Source organism: Scyliorhinus canicula, chromosome 7 (assembly GCF_902713615.1).
Source record: "Scyliorhinus canicula chromosome 7, sScyCan1.1, whole genome shotgun sequence".
Taxonomy (NCBI): domain Eukaryota; kingdom Metazoa; phylum Chordata; class Chondrichthyes; order Carcharhiniformes; family Scyliorhinidae; genus Scyliorhinus; species Scyliorhinus canicula.
The window spans coordinates 84,377,330-84,392,375 of record NC_052152.1 but is presented as its reverse complement, the minus strand read 5'-3'; the positions used below and the strand labels follow the sequence as shown (position 1 = coordinate 84,392,375).

The window sequence follows — 15,046 nt, the reverse complement described above, 5'->3', positions numbered from 1 at the left end:
TGGCAAAGAGAGAGGTTCCAGGTGGAGACATTGAGGCAGATTAGTGGGGCTGGCTAGCGTATATGGCACAAATTGGGATGCTGTTGGGATTGTGAAGAAAACGTGGCCGCTGGAACACAGTGCTGGTACGAAGGTGGACAGGACCCAGCCGCGTTCGCTGATCCCATCAGGGCGAGGGACGTGAAAGCATTGGTTGGAGTGGAGGGAAATGGGAGGGGTGGACCCATGGAGGTTCTTGCACCTATGGGACAGGGAGTACTTGCTTTTTTCCATCTGTGCACAAGGTGCATGCGAGGATCAATTTTTGTAATAGGAAGGCGCTGTTAGCCGGGTTGAGGAAGGCAGAGTATTCAGCGAATGTGATGTCAGATATGCTCCACATGTGGTCCTGGAGAAGGGGTCAGTAGAGCGTGGAGGTTGGATGTGGGACTATTGGCAGACTACAATATTATACTAAAATGGGGAAGATGATTGAAGATTGTGTGGGATTTAATCATAATGGGGAGGTTTCACCGTCAGTGGTATGGGAAACATTGAAGGCAGTAGTGAGGGGAGAGGTTATTTTGTTATTAAGGTGCAGATGGATAGGATGGAGGGGGAAGAATGGCAACGGTTTGATTGAGATTTTGTACGTAAATGGGATGTATGCAAGGGCCCTGATCCAGATCTTCTGGGGAGGAGAAAGGAATTACAGACAAGGTTCGAACTTCTGTGAAGAGGGAAGGCAGTTTGGTAACTGAGAAGGGCGAGGGGTTCATTTATGAGAATGGGAGAAGGCAGACCGCATGTTGGCAGGCCAGCTCCGGAGGCAGGCAGCGGTGAGAGAGATAGTTTGGGTCAGAGATGGGACGCAATCTGGTCGTGTTGCTGGAGCAGGTGAACAAGATTTTTGAAGAGTTATATAGGGACCTATATAACTCAGAGCCACCGGAAGATGGGTTGGATATGAGGGAGTTCTTGGAGCGGATGGAGTGCCTGGAGGTAGAAGTGGGCAGGATTGGAGGAGCCAGTGGAGGTGGAAGTAGTGCAAGTAGCAATAGGGAAGCTGCAGACGTGCAAGGCACAGGGGCCGGATGGCTTTCCCGTGGAATTTTATAAAACGTTTAACTATAAGTTGATGGCGCCGTTGGTAGAAATGTTTGAGGTCGCGATGGTTAGGGTGGCATTGCTGGAAACAAATGGGTCAGGCATCCATTTTGTTGTTGCGTAAAAAAGATAAGGATCCAGTGAAGGGCTGGTCATATAGGCCCATATCTTTGTTGAATTGGATGCCAAGATGCAATGGTGTTGGCATTGAGGTTGGACGAGTGCCTTCCGAAGGTGATTGGGGAGGATCAGACAGGGTTCATTAAGGGTAGGCAGTTGGCATTGAATATGCAGCGACTGCTGAACCAACAAATGTACAGTGCAGAGGGAGGCCATTCGGCCCATCGAGTCTACACAGGCCCTTGGAAAGTGCAGCCCACCCCCATAACCCCACCTAACCGTTTTGGACACTGAGGAAGATTTATCATGGCCAATCCACCTAACCTAATAATAATCACTTATTGTCACAAGTAGGCTTCAATGAATTACTGTGAAAAGCCCAGAGTCGCCACATTCTGGCACCTGTTCAGGAAGGCTGGTACAGGAATTGAACCCGTGCTGCTGGCATTGTTCTGCATTACAAGCCAGCTGTTTAGCCCACTGTGCTAAATATCTTTGGACTGTGGGAAAAACCAGAGCATCCGGAGGAAACCAACGCAGACACGAGAACGTGCAAACTCCACAGTGACCCAAGCCAGGAATCGAACCTGGGACCCTGGAGCTATGAAGTAACTGCGCTCTCTCTGGCAGAAGGTAGCTGGTGATTGTGGTGGCGTTGGGCAGAGAAGACTTTTGATTGGGTGGAGTGGAGCTGGTTGCAGTGTTGGAGAAGTTGGTGGCATGGGTGAAATTATTGTATAAGGATCGATGGCTTGTGTGCAAATGAGTGATATGAATGCAGGGTATTTTCAGCTGCACTGGAACAAGGCAGGGATGCGCCTTGTCCCCACTTCTGTCGGCACTGGCAATAGGTAGCCAGGATAAGGAAGGCGGCACTTCAGAGGGGCTTGCCAAACGTTGTGTTATTGTTGGGCGGCCAATGCGGAGAAGACGTTGGGCTGGAGTAGGGAGGTGGAGGCTTTATAGGAGAGGATGGAGGTGGCTTCTTGTAGGAGGTTGGGGTTGCAGGTGCTGGTGACAGCACCGCTTCCTTTTGCCATAGGGAAGTATTCATGAAGTCCTGTGGTGGTTGTCACGTTCATGGTTTGGGAGCAATTTCGGCAGCACTTTAGGTTGTGGGTGTCCAAGGCTGATGCCGATCCAGGGAATCATGGACTTGAGTTGGGGAGAATGGATGCAAGGTTTCTGGGACTGAAAGAGGGGTGAAGGAGTTGAATGATTTGTTTTTGGAGGGGAGTTGCAAGGGAAGTTTGGGTTTCCATGTGAAGAGGATTTTCGGTATATTTGCTAGAAAGTTTTTTCTGACCTTTCCAATAGGACCAGCCTCCTCGTTGTTGGATGTGCTGTTGGTCATGGCGTTAGAGGGTGATTTATGGAAGGAAGATAAGGTGTCTATGGAGGAGGTTAAGGAAAAGTAGTAGAAGTAGGGGATGGTGCTGGAGAATGGACTGTGGTGTGAGGTGCTGTGGAGGGCGAATGCCTCAACCTCATGTGCGATGCTAGGGTTGGTACTGTTGAAGGTGGTGCACAGCCGGCTGTTTGAGGGGGTAGAGGATACTTGTGAACGTGTGGGAGAAGTCCCGCTAATCATGTACACATGTTCAGGTCCTGCCTGAAATTGGAGAAATTTTGGGGGTAATTTATCAGCACCATGTCAGTGATGGGCAACACGGTAGCACAATGATTAGCACAGTTGCTTCACAGCTCCAGGGTCCCAGGTTCGATTCCTGGCTTAGGTCACTTTCTGTGCGAAGTCTGCACGTTAGATAGATCATAGAACACAGTGTAGAAGGAGGCCAGTCGACCCATAGAGTCTGCACCGACCCACTTAGACCCTCACTTCCACCCTAGCCCCTCCTAACCATTTTGATCACCAAGGGCAATTTATCATGGTCAATCCACCTAATCTGCACGTCTTTGGACTGTGGGAGGAAACCGGAGCACCCGGGAGGAAACCCACGCAGACACAGGGAGAACGTGCAGATTCCGCACACAGTGGCCCAGCGGGGAATCGAACCTGAGACACTGACACTGTGAAGCCACAGTGCAATCCACTTGTGCTACCGTGCTGCCCACTGGCAACTACCGTGCTACGTTCTCCTCGTGCCTGCGTGGGTTTCCTCCGGGTGCTCTAGTTTCCTCCCAGTCCTAAACATGTGCAGGTTAGGTGGATTGACTAAGCTAAAATTGCCCCTTGTGTCCAAGAAAGGTTAGGTGGGGTTACGGGGATGGGGTAGAGGATTGGGCTCTTTCCAAGGGCCAGTGCAGACTCGATAACCGAATGGCCTCCTTCTGCACTGTAAATTCTATGATTCTATGATCCTCCGTGTAGATTAGGCACCAGGTCCCCTGGGTGCCATATTTGGGATGTCGGACCGACTGCAGTTGCAGACCGGAGCAGGGGCAGATGTTTTATCACTCGCTTCATGGATCAATCACAGGCAGGTTCTGTTGGGGTGGAGGTTAGCTTTGCCACCCTGTGCTGTGGCGTGGCTGAGAGGTCTAATGGAGTTCTTGTATCTTGAGACGGTGAAATTTGCCTTAAGGGAGGCAGATGAGTTCTACAAGAGATGTCGTTTATTTATTTCGCATTTCGGAGAGCTCGTCACCATCACCTGTTGGTGCCGGGTTTTTTGCATTTGGGGGTGTAATGCTTTTGTCTTGTCTTATTCTGTAAAATGTTAAAATACTAAAATTTGAATAAAAATATTTTCCAAAAAAGTCACGGCTGACAGTCCAATGCATTCTGAATGAGTGCTGTGCTCTGCAAAGGTGCAGTCTTTTAGAAATGACATTAAACCAAGACCCCCCATCTACCGATTCAGGTGACACACAAATTTCAACTCTTCTGAAGAACAAACAGGAGAGTTATCCCTGGTCACTTGGCCAATATTCATCCTTCAATCAACATCAGAACGCTGTATCTGGGAGTTGGCTATCTGAAAATTGATAATATTTTCTGCAATGGTGATTACACTTCAAAAGGTACTTTATTGGCTGCGAAGCGTTTTGTTTTAGACATCCAGTGGACATACATAAATGCAAGTCTTAACATCTTCTCCCCTGATTCCACAATTAATTATCTACCTCCAGTCGGTAAGGTGATTATTGAGGGGCAAATTCAATCCCAACAGAAAGACTTGTCCAAAGGGTATGCGGAACAACTACAATAGAGCTGCAATTGAAGCAGCACAGAACTTGGGTATTTTTCATGAAGCAATCATTTTCCATGAATCAAAGGTTACTTTCTTCACTGTTTCGGAGCAAATAGTTTCGAAATATGTAGAAATGCAACGTCGGATTCTTAGGAGACCTATTAGCATTTAGTGGTATATAGCTATACTGTAATCTTAAATTTAAGAACTAAATTCTAGCAGATTACAAGGTCCACTGACCCAACTATTCATCTAAAACAAAATCCAAGTTACCCGCGCACTATCCAACATTGGCGATAGTGGTTAGCACTACTGCCTCAATGCCAGGGACCCGGGTTCGATTCTGACCTTGGGTGGCTGCCTGTGTAGTTCGTACATTCTCCCCGTGTCTGCATTGGTTTCCTCCACAAGCTTCAGCTTCCTCCCAGAGTCCAGAGGTGGATTGGCCATGCAAAATTGCCCCCTGATGTCCAAAGGTTAGGTGGAGTTACGAGGATAGAGCAAGGTGTGGACCTAGGTACAGTGCTCTTTCAGAGGGTCAGTGTAGACTCAATGATCCGAATGGCCTCCTTCTGCACAGTAGGAATTCTATGAAACATTCTCCAAGTGATAAATAGATACTGCATTAGATCATTTCCGATTTCTTGCTCCCTTCCATTTAAACTTAACCAAATTACCTTTCAACAAATATTACAGTCCTTCATTGTTCCTCCTTTATCAGTTACTCTCTTTACCCGAGCAATTATATAATCCAATTATATACTTCTCATATCAAACTATTGTAGGTACTTGAGAAACTCTGTGCCATAGATCAGCATTTCTCCCAACATCAATTTGAGATACCTGTAAGGAACTTTTCATCCTAAAAATGTGAAATTTGAAGATACTGATCACCAAATTGTGCTGGGTGGCAAATTATCATTCAGTTATCTTCCCAGTTAATTTGTGATACTGTAAATTTTACTTCAGAGCATGAACTGCATACACAAATACCACTTGGCTAAACTTGAAACTATCAGGTGATTTTAATTCATTAATGTGGAGATACCAGCATTGGAATGGGGTGAGCACAGTAAGAAGTTTTACAACACCAAAGTCCAACAGGTTTGTTCCAAATCACTAGCTTTCGGAATACTGCTCCTTCTTCAGGTGATTTGAAACAAACCTGTTGGGACTTTAACCTGGTGTTGTAAGACTTCTTACTTAATTCATTAACACTGCAGTCAATTCAGGGATATATCTGTAGTCTCAAATCATTAATCCTTCTGTTATATAGTTTAGAATGCTCACTCCAAATAATTTACAGTGCAGGAGGCCATTCAGCCCATCGAGTCTTAACCAGCCCTTGGAAAGAGCACCCTAGTTAAGCCCCACGTCTCCACCCTATCCCTTTTATCCCCATAACCCAACCTAACATTTTTGGACACTAAGGGCAATTTAGAATGGCCAATCCACCTGAACTGCATATCTTTGGACTGTGGGAGGAAACCGGAGCAGCCGGAGAACGTGCAGACTCCACACAGACAGTGACCCAAGCCGGGAATTGAACCTGGGATCCTGGAGCTGTGAAGCAACTGTGTTAACCACTATGCTATCGTGCTGCCGAAATTAAAGCTTCTTGATCATACAGTCAACAAACCCTGGCAATCCAGCCCACAAAGAGACCTCCGTTTATATTGGCGGAAGATTCACACAAGCTTTTCTCAACTCTGCTGCCAAACTGATGGATAAATATAAATTCAGAACACCAAATTTTTGTCAGAATGTTATTAGTAGATTGAAATAATGAAAATTAAAATGTGTATTTATTTAAACATTAACTGTGGCTCAAAATTCTGTGGTACTTGGCTCACAAAGTGAAACACCTTCAGCACTCTATCTCACCATTCTAATTTCTTTTATAATTTAACTTCATATTGTAAGAAAACTCCATTCATTTTAAACAGCGCAGAGAGGCAAGAGTTCATTTCAAACGACCAAATAGAGAGGGGAGTGTATTCATTTTCAACAATACAGAGGTGAGGTAATTTTAAACAGCTGCTGACAGTCTGAAGTGTCAGGAGAAAATAAAGTAAAACATCACAGGAAAACTGGTATGTGATTGGTCGGTGAGTATTTTGCTCCATTATCTTTCAAATCATGGCAGCACGTTGGCACAGTGGATAGCACTGCTGCCTCACAGCTCCAGGGGCCCGGGTTCAGTTCCGGTGACTGTGTGGTTTGCACTCTTCCCCCCCCCCCCCCCCCCCCCCCCCCAACCCCTCCGCCACCTCCATGGGTTTCCTCCAGGTGCTCCGCTTCCTCCCACGGTCCAAAGATGTGCAAGTTGGGTGGATTGGTCATGTTAAATTGCCCTCAGTGTCCAAAAGGTTAGATGGGGTGACTGGGTTTATTTGGATAGGGTGGAGCCATGGGCTTAATTAAGGCACTCTTTCCAAGGGCCAGTGCAGACTCAATGGGTGAATGGCTTCCTTCTGCAAAGTAAATTCTGTGTGTGTAATTTATTAGCAATTGTACAATTTAATTGGTAATATATATATTTTTTAAATTTAGAGTATCCAATTCATTTTTTATAATCAAGGGGTAATTTAGCGTGACCAATACAGCTAGCCTGCACATCTTTGGGTTGTGGGGACGAAACCCACGCAAACACAGGGAGAATGTGCAAACTCCACACTGACAGTGACCCAGAGCCAGGATCGAACCTGAACCTCGGCGTTAATTGGTAATAATACGGTTTACTAGGAATAGTAAAGGTAGAAGCCCCAGATTACCATAGACTGTTTTCCCTTTTGAGGGGGAGAGCTGACTGGTGGTGATTTAACCCAAGGACCACCACACCTCAGGCAAGGGACAAGGTTGAGAAGACGAGCCTTCATGAATCAGTAAAGCTCATTGGGAGTAGCAGAGATTAATTAATTAAGGAAAAGTAGCACATTAATTGACATATAATAAAGATGGAAGGGGATGCATTGCAACTGTCGAATGAGGGAATTCTGGACAGCAATGTGATCCAGGGCACAAATATTTGCAGTAAGTGCCTGCAGCTTGAGGAGTTTGGGTTCAGAGTCACCGGAGCTGGATGCTGAGCTGCAAAAACTATGATGCATCAGGGATGGGGAAAGTAACTTGAACATTTTAGCCTGGAAATGGTCACATTCCTTAAGCTAGGCAGTACTTTCAATTTGGCCAATGCTCATGGACAGGAGGTTATAACTGCGAGCCAGGCAAGCTTGGGAACCACTATATAATAATGGAGGAGCTTCAACCCTGGCTTTAACTAGCACCTATGAGGTGCTTGCTTTGAGTGTGGACAAGGAAAAGGACTTCAAGGTGATGAGTGGATATTCCATGGCACCATGGTGAAGAATGCCACCTAGTGGGTGGAGCGAAGACTGAGTTAGTGACAGGGAACAACATATTCAGGGAGATAGGTACTATTCTCTGCAGCCACAACAGGGAGCTCCAAAGGTTTTGCTGCCTGGCTGGTGCCAGGCGTATGGGCATTTCCTTGCAACTGGAGGGGAGCTTGGGAGTGGGAGGATCCAGTCACAGTGATCCACTTGGAAACCAACACCGTAAGAGTCCAAATTAAAACAGAGAACATAAATTGTAATTATCTCTGGATTGTTATCTGAACCATGCACCAATTGGCATAGGATCAAAGAGATGAGAAAAGTAAATGCATGGCTCAAACGTTGCTGTCGGAAGAAAGGTTTTGGATTCATGGAGCTCTGGCATCAGGACTCAGAAGAGTGATCTATCCTTTTGGGATGGACTCCACTGGAACCAGGCTGGGACTGGTGCCCTGGCCAATTGTATTACCAGGGCTATGGACAGGGTGTTGCACTCGCAGAAGACGGGAAGGGCAGTGGAGAAGGAGGTGGTGGTGGGTGAAGGGAGATTTAAAAATCCAAAGAATAAGGTTGAGGAATCGGAATAGCATAACGGTGTGGGTAAAGACAAGCAGAGGGAGGCAGGAAGGGACAAGAGTTTAACAAAAAATGCACAAGATGAAAAAGGTAATTGCAGGGAACAGAAGTAAAATAATGAAATTAAAGGTTCCATATCTGAATGCACGAAGCATCTGCAATAAGATAAACTAGTGGCACAAATAAAGGTAAATTACAGATCTACTGCCCATTAGAGACATAGTTACAGTATAATTGAAGTTGGGGAACACATATTCCAGGGTACACAATATTTCAAAAAACAGAATGGCAAAGGAGGTGGGGTAGCCCTGATAGTAAAGGATGACATGAGGAAATCAGTGAGAAAAGACTTGGCCAGGACAGCATGGCGACACAGTGGTTGGCACTGCTGCCTCACAGCGCCACGGTCCCAACTTCGATCCCGGCTCTGGGTCACTGTCCATGTGGAGTTTGCACATTCTTCCCGTGTTTACATCGGTTTCACCCCCACAACCCAAAAGATGTGCAGGGTTGGTGGATTGCTCACGCTAAATTGCGCCTTAATTGGAAAGAATGAATTGGGCACTCAATTTAGTTTTTAAAAAGGAACAAAGGATTTAATGAAGTGGAATCGAAGAATAGCAAGAATCAGAAAATACTGGTGGGAGTAGTTAACAGGCCCTCCAACAGTACTTATAATACTTAGCAGAGTATTAAAGAAGAAATTATTGGAGCTAGTAATAAAAGAAATGCAATAACTATGGGGATTTTAATTTTCATATAGACTGATGCAATTAAGTTGGCAAGAGTGGTCCAGGAGAGTCCATAGAATGTTTATTGAGACAGTTTCTTGCGGCAGTAGTGGAATCAACTCTGAATGAAGCCAACTTAGATCTAGTATTATATGATGAGGCAGGGTTAATTAGTAATGTAATGGTAAAAAATCCACTGGGAAATGGTGGCCCTAATACCATTCAATTCCAAGTTTGAAAGTGACATAATCCAATCAGAAACAAGAATTTTCAACTTAAAGTAATTACATAGACATGAAGGGAGAACCGGCTACGGTTACTTGGATAAATAAGGTAAAAGGTACGGAAGTAAATGAACAGTGGGCAACATTTAACGGAACAATTCAAAATGTTCAACCGAAATGCATTCCCCTTAAGAATAAAAACTCAGCAAGGATCAATTGTGACAAGGATATTAGATTAAAAGAGGCTTACAATGTTGCAAAAAAAGTAGCAAGTCTGACGATTGGGAATGTTTTAGAAATCAGCAAACGGCCATCAAAAGGTTGATTAAAAATAGGAAAAATAGAATGAGTGAACGAACTAGAAATATAAAACAGATTGTAGGAGCTTTTTTTTTTATTATATATATATATATATATAGGCAGTGGTATTCACCCAATATTTCCGTCTGTCTTCACAATAGAAGACCCAAACCAGAAACCAACAGTAACCTAGGGCCTAAAAAGTGTAAAGAAATTAATATCAGCAGAGATGAAGTATTGGAAAAACTTTAAGGAACTAAAATCTAACAAATCCGCAATCTGACAAATCCCCAGGGCCTGATGGCCTCCACCCAGGGGTGCTAAAACAGATAGCTAGCACTTCCACTATCTCTGCAACTATGATGATGGGATCATGCTGGGCCCCTTGCTGTTTGTAGTGTATATTAATAATCTAGACGTGAATGTAGGAGGCATGATCAGTAAGTTTGCTGACTTTAGTTTTACACCTTGTTTACTTTCACTGTTGGGAGAAAATTTGTTGTTAAAAAATTTGAATTAAAATTATTTTTTTTAAAAAAGCAAGTTTGCTGACGACAGAAAAAATGGTGATGTGGTAAATAGTGAGGAGGAAAGACATAGATTACAGAATAATATAGAGGGGCTGGTTCGATGGATTAAATAGTGGCAAATGGAATTTAACTCTGAAAAATGAGAGGCTATGCATCTTGGGTGGATTAACAAGGCAAGGGAATATACATTCAAATGGTTGGATCCTCAGAAGTAAAGAGATCAATGGTACCTTGGTGTGCATATATCTACATATCCCTCAAGACAGCAGGACAGGTAGATATGGTGGTTAAGAAGGTATATGGGATACTTGCCTTTATTATCCGAGGCACAGAATATAAGAGCAGGGCGGTTATAATGGAGCTCGATAAAATGCTGGTTAAGCCACAGCTGGAGTACTGAGTATTCTGGTTGCACACTACAGGAAAGTGGGAGATGTAAGAGATTGCACGGGCTCTGACCCAAATTTTTAATTGCTCTCTGGCCACAGGGAGGTGCCAGAGGATTGGAGAACAGCTAATGTGGTCCCTCTATTTAAGAAAGGTGGCAGCGGGAGACATCTAAACCCGAGGAAAGAAAGGCAAACCGTGGGGTGGGGGGGCGGCGAAACAAGAGGAGAACCAGCGAGGTGTGTGGTTGGGGGGGGGGGGGGGGGGGGGAAGAGAGCCGGAAGGAAGGCACGGGATACCAAAACGTGCATGACATCTCCAGGAGCGGGGAACGAGAAAAATAAAGACGGAGGACGGGAGGAGCAGAAGCGGAGGCGAGCGCAAGACGGCAGCGACAACCGTCCGGGAGAAGTAGGCGACAACACGAAACACAGCCAAGTATCGCACACTGTAATTATCTCCCCAGCACCCAAAGGTATATTTGAACTCCCCCAATCCTCCTCCTCTCTTCTTCTCCTCCTCTCTCTCCTCCCCCCCACACCTTCTTACGTGGTGCAAATAATTTTGCCAGGTGTACAGAGCTGCCACTGTCGAGCTGGTGCACAATACCCGACCAGTTATTCTATTTCATATTTTATTGTATTTTCTTTTTACTATGTACCATTTTCTTCTCCTTGGTATGTTGGGGTGTGCCCTTCTCTTCTAGATGTGTATATATTTATATATGTTTTTTATCCTGTGTACATAACGGTAATTATACCTTGTACAAAAACCCAATAAAAAACATTTATAAAAAAAAAAGGTGGCAGCGACAAGCCAGGAAAGTACAGACCAGTAAGTCTCATGTCAGTGCTAGGGAAACTATTCGGAGAAAATTCTTAAGGAAAGACTATCTCCACTTGGAAAACTACGGTTTGATCAGGAATAGTCAGCATGGCTTTGTCAAAGGGAGGTCATGCTGAACAAAATTGACTGAATTTTTTGAGCATGTGACCAGGTGCATATCAATGGGCTGAAGGCCTCTTCTGCACAGTATTATTCTGTGACGTCATTGCACTAGAGAAGATGCAAATGAGATTCATCAGGATGTTGTCTAGGCTGGAGAGCTTCAATTATCAAGACAGGCTGGATAGATATTTGTTTTCCTTGGAGCAGAGACGGCTGAGGGCATACCTGATTGATGTGCATAAAAGTACGGGGGAGGGCATAGACTGGGTGGATGGGAAGGAAATTTTCTCCTTAGCAAAGAATAACCACAGATTTACGGTACTGGGCAGGTTTATAGGAGATGAGGGGGACCATTTTCACCCAAAGTGTTGGGGGGGGCCATAGCATACAAGATGACAGGCCAAGTCCTGGAAAATGGGATTAGAGTAACTGGCGTTTGAAGGCTGGCAGGGATATGATGGGGAAAGAGCCTCTTTCTGTGCTGTAAAAACTCCGAAAGTTGACAAATGTTACACCGCTTTTCAAGAAAGCAGGGAGACAAAACAATGGACAACAGGACAGCTAGTCTATCCGTTGCTGAGAGAATGCTGGAATCTATTATAAAGGAAGTCTTCACAGTGCACTTAGAAACACATAGTATGACCGGAGCAAGAAAATAGGTTATTTTGGAGTAACATCCTATTTGACAAATTTATTTTTGAAGATGTAACTGGTAGGGTAATGTGGAACCTGCATATATACCTAGATTTCTAAAGGGCCCCGCACAAAAGGTTATAACGACACAAAGGGATCGTGGAATTGCGGATAATATGTTCACGTGGATAGAAAAGAAGACTGGGCATAAGCGGGGCTTTATCAGGTTGGCAGACAACTGATTCACTTTAGTCGTGAGAATAAAGCACTATTTTTTTTAAAGTTAGAAACCTTAAAGTGTTATCTTCAAAGAAACATCAGGACACAAAACAAATACAGAAGGTCAGTGTTCAAACAACAAAATGGCATGTTGCTCTTTATTGCAAGGGGATTGGAGGACATAATAAAGACATCTTGCTACAGTTGTACAGGGTTTTGGCGAGACCACATCTGGACCAGTGCGTTCAGTTTTGCTCTCCACATTTAAGGACACACCGCCTCTTAATGCAAGTACAGCAAAGGGTCACTAGATTAGTCCCTGCAATGTGTGGTTGAGTAAATTGGGTTTTTTGGAGAGGCGATCTCATTGAAACCTACAAAATTCTGAAGGGGCTCAACAGCTTCTGCTGGCCAGCAAATCTAAAGCATTGGGGGCACAGCCTGATGATCAGGGATCAATCATTTAAGACTGAGATGAGAGGGCAGCATGGTGGCGCAGTAGTTAGCATTGCTGTCTCATGGCACCGAGGTCCCAGGTTCGATCGCGGCTCTGGGTCATTGTCCGTGTGGAGGTTGCGCATTCTCCCTGTGTTTTCGTGGGTTTTGCCCCCACAACCCAAAGATCTGCAGCGTAGGTGGATTGGCCATGCTAATTTGCCCCTTAATTGGAACAAATTTATTGGGTACACTAAATATTTTTTATTTTTTTTTTAAAGACTGAGACGAGAACATTTTACTTCACTCAAAGGGTTGTGACTCTTTGGAATTCTACCTCAGAGGTTTGCAGGTGCTCCATCGGTTAATACATACAAGGCCAGGATAAACATATTTTTGGCTCTCTCAGAATTAAGGGATCTGGGGTGCAGACATGGAGTTGAAGTCCATGATCATATTAAATGACAGAGAAAGGGCGATGAGTTGTGGGGTCTACTCCTGCTCTTATTTCTTGTGTTCTTGCATGCCATTAGGGTTTATAAAATCCTTGTGGGCACTAAAAAAACTTAAACTGTAAATTTCAGTAAACCAACAGTCTCTAACTGTTATTTAAGAGTAAGGTCTGGAAAGAGGAAAAGCACAATTGCCAGAGATCCACAAGGAACAGGTAGGTTTAAAATTTAAACGGGATAATAGCAGGTTGGATTGCAAGTGAAAATAAACACTAACCTATGCCTTTAGGATTGCTCCTAAGAAGCCAGCAGCACGATTAAGCCAAATGGACCATTCCTCATGCTACCCTCATCCCACCCATGCCATCACCCCCCTCTCGTTCTTTCTCCCCAATCAAACCAACTTGTCCCAAAATACAGAGCAGTGACGGCCAGGGTCTAGCAAACAAGGCAAAGTCAATGGTGAGGGTCAGTAACTGAAGTGGTGTGTCAGGCTATTCCTACCAAATTAAACCACTGACTAATTAGAAAATTGTCCAGTCAATAATTTCACGTTGTTATAGCTGGAATAATGTACTGGCCATCCACCGCTGGAGATTCTAATACGATATCATGGGTGCTCCCAGTGGTCACTTCTAAGTATTAGATACCCATGCAACATACCTCAACTAAGTAAATTTTTACTGTATGCAGCTTCTGTTGCCCTGCTTCCATTAAACAATTCCTAATACAATGCATAGATAAGTGTTGAAAGCACGCTAAAAATGAGACTTAAATGGAGCACTGAGCAAGATTTGTCATAGAGGGTCCATTGTTAAACCATGACCTATTATTGGAATAGACTTTGATAGAACGCTTTGGAGAAGAGTAGAAAGATAAGGAATTACTATTCCAATGCTTGTAGGTAAATGCACCATATGATACAACTCTCAGTCAGACACAAAGAAGATTTCAGATTCAATTAGCTAATTTCAGGCAAGCTATGGCAGCAACATACTGCCACACTTGGGCCTCCGAATTCCTCATATACCCAAAACACTTGCCTAGAGTGCACATTAACATGTTAAGAGTATAATACGGAGAAGCTCAGCCTGTTACAACAACCTCCAATACCTCAAGATCAATCAGACTACCAAAAGCTCACTATTCAGGCTCAAAAAAATGCATTGTAACAAAATGAGTGTAGGGCATCTGGAGAGAAACTACCACTGATGAAATTTCACCCAGCACGAATCCCTGTTCCAGAAAAAGGACAAGATAAGAAAACCTGCAGAAACACATACAAAGATTAAGAATGAAGGCAGAAAATACAACTGAAATTGTTTTGACAAAATTATCACGAGTGCAAATCCATTTTATTTCACACATTGACATAATGGGTATTGACATGATGACATGTCTACAGACTATGATATTGTATGTTGGAGACCAGACAAAGCTAAGCTTCTAACAAACTTCCCATTTATGAATTCCCAGATTTTGCTGTACTAGTATAAACCAATTTGTTTGCTTCTCACCTGCAAAAACTGGAATCACTGGTGCTCTCAATGGATTTCCCAAGATAAGCATGTCACACAAGAATGTTCTGTGTGCTACATAAGTAAAATGAAGCATATTGACCATGATGCAAATATACCGTCAGACTTGGCTTCCAGAAGGAAATTTTGAACGGGATTCAATTCAATTTAAGAGGCGCTACCTGTCGAACTGCTACTTTCCACCTTAATTAGTGAGGGGGGAAAAAAGTCCCAACTGCATTGGTCCCAATTTTCCACGGCTCAGTAGAGACAAGAACTGTGCCTATTGATTGCAAAGAAGGGAGGAGTGAGAAAGAAATCAGGTAACTACAAACCTGCCAATTTTAAAAGTTATGGAAAGTTATTGGAATATATCA

General features: G+C 44.0%; 1 protein-coding gene and 1 long non-coding RNA gene across 2 annotated transcripts in view; both read right to left on the bottom strand.

The window, feature by feature from the left end:
• Nucleotides 1–15,046, bottom strand: part of scaf4a (SR-related CTD-associated factor 4a) — a 147,567-nt gene that overhangs the window by 115,961 nt on the left and 16,560 nt on the right. The gene's annotated exons all lie outside the window — the stretch shown is intronic.
• LOC119969094 overlaps nt 1–15,046 on the bottom strand; it is a 49,623-nt gene that overhangs the window by 34,078 nt on the left and 499 nt on the right. The window lies entirely within an intron of this gene.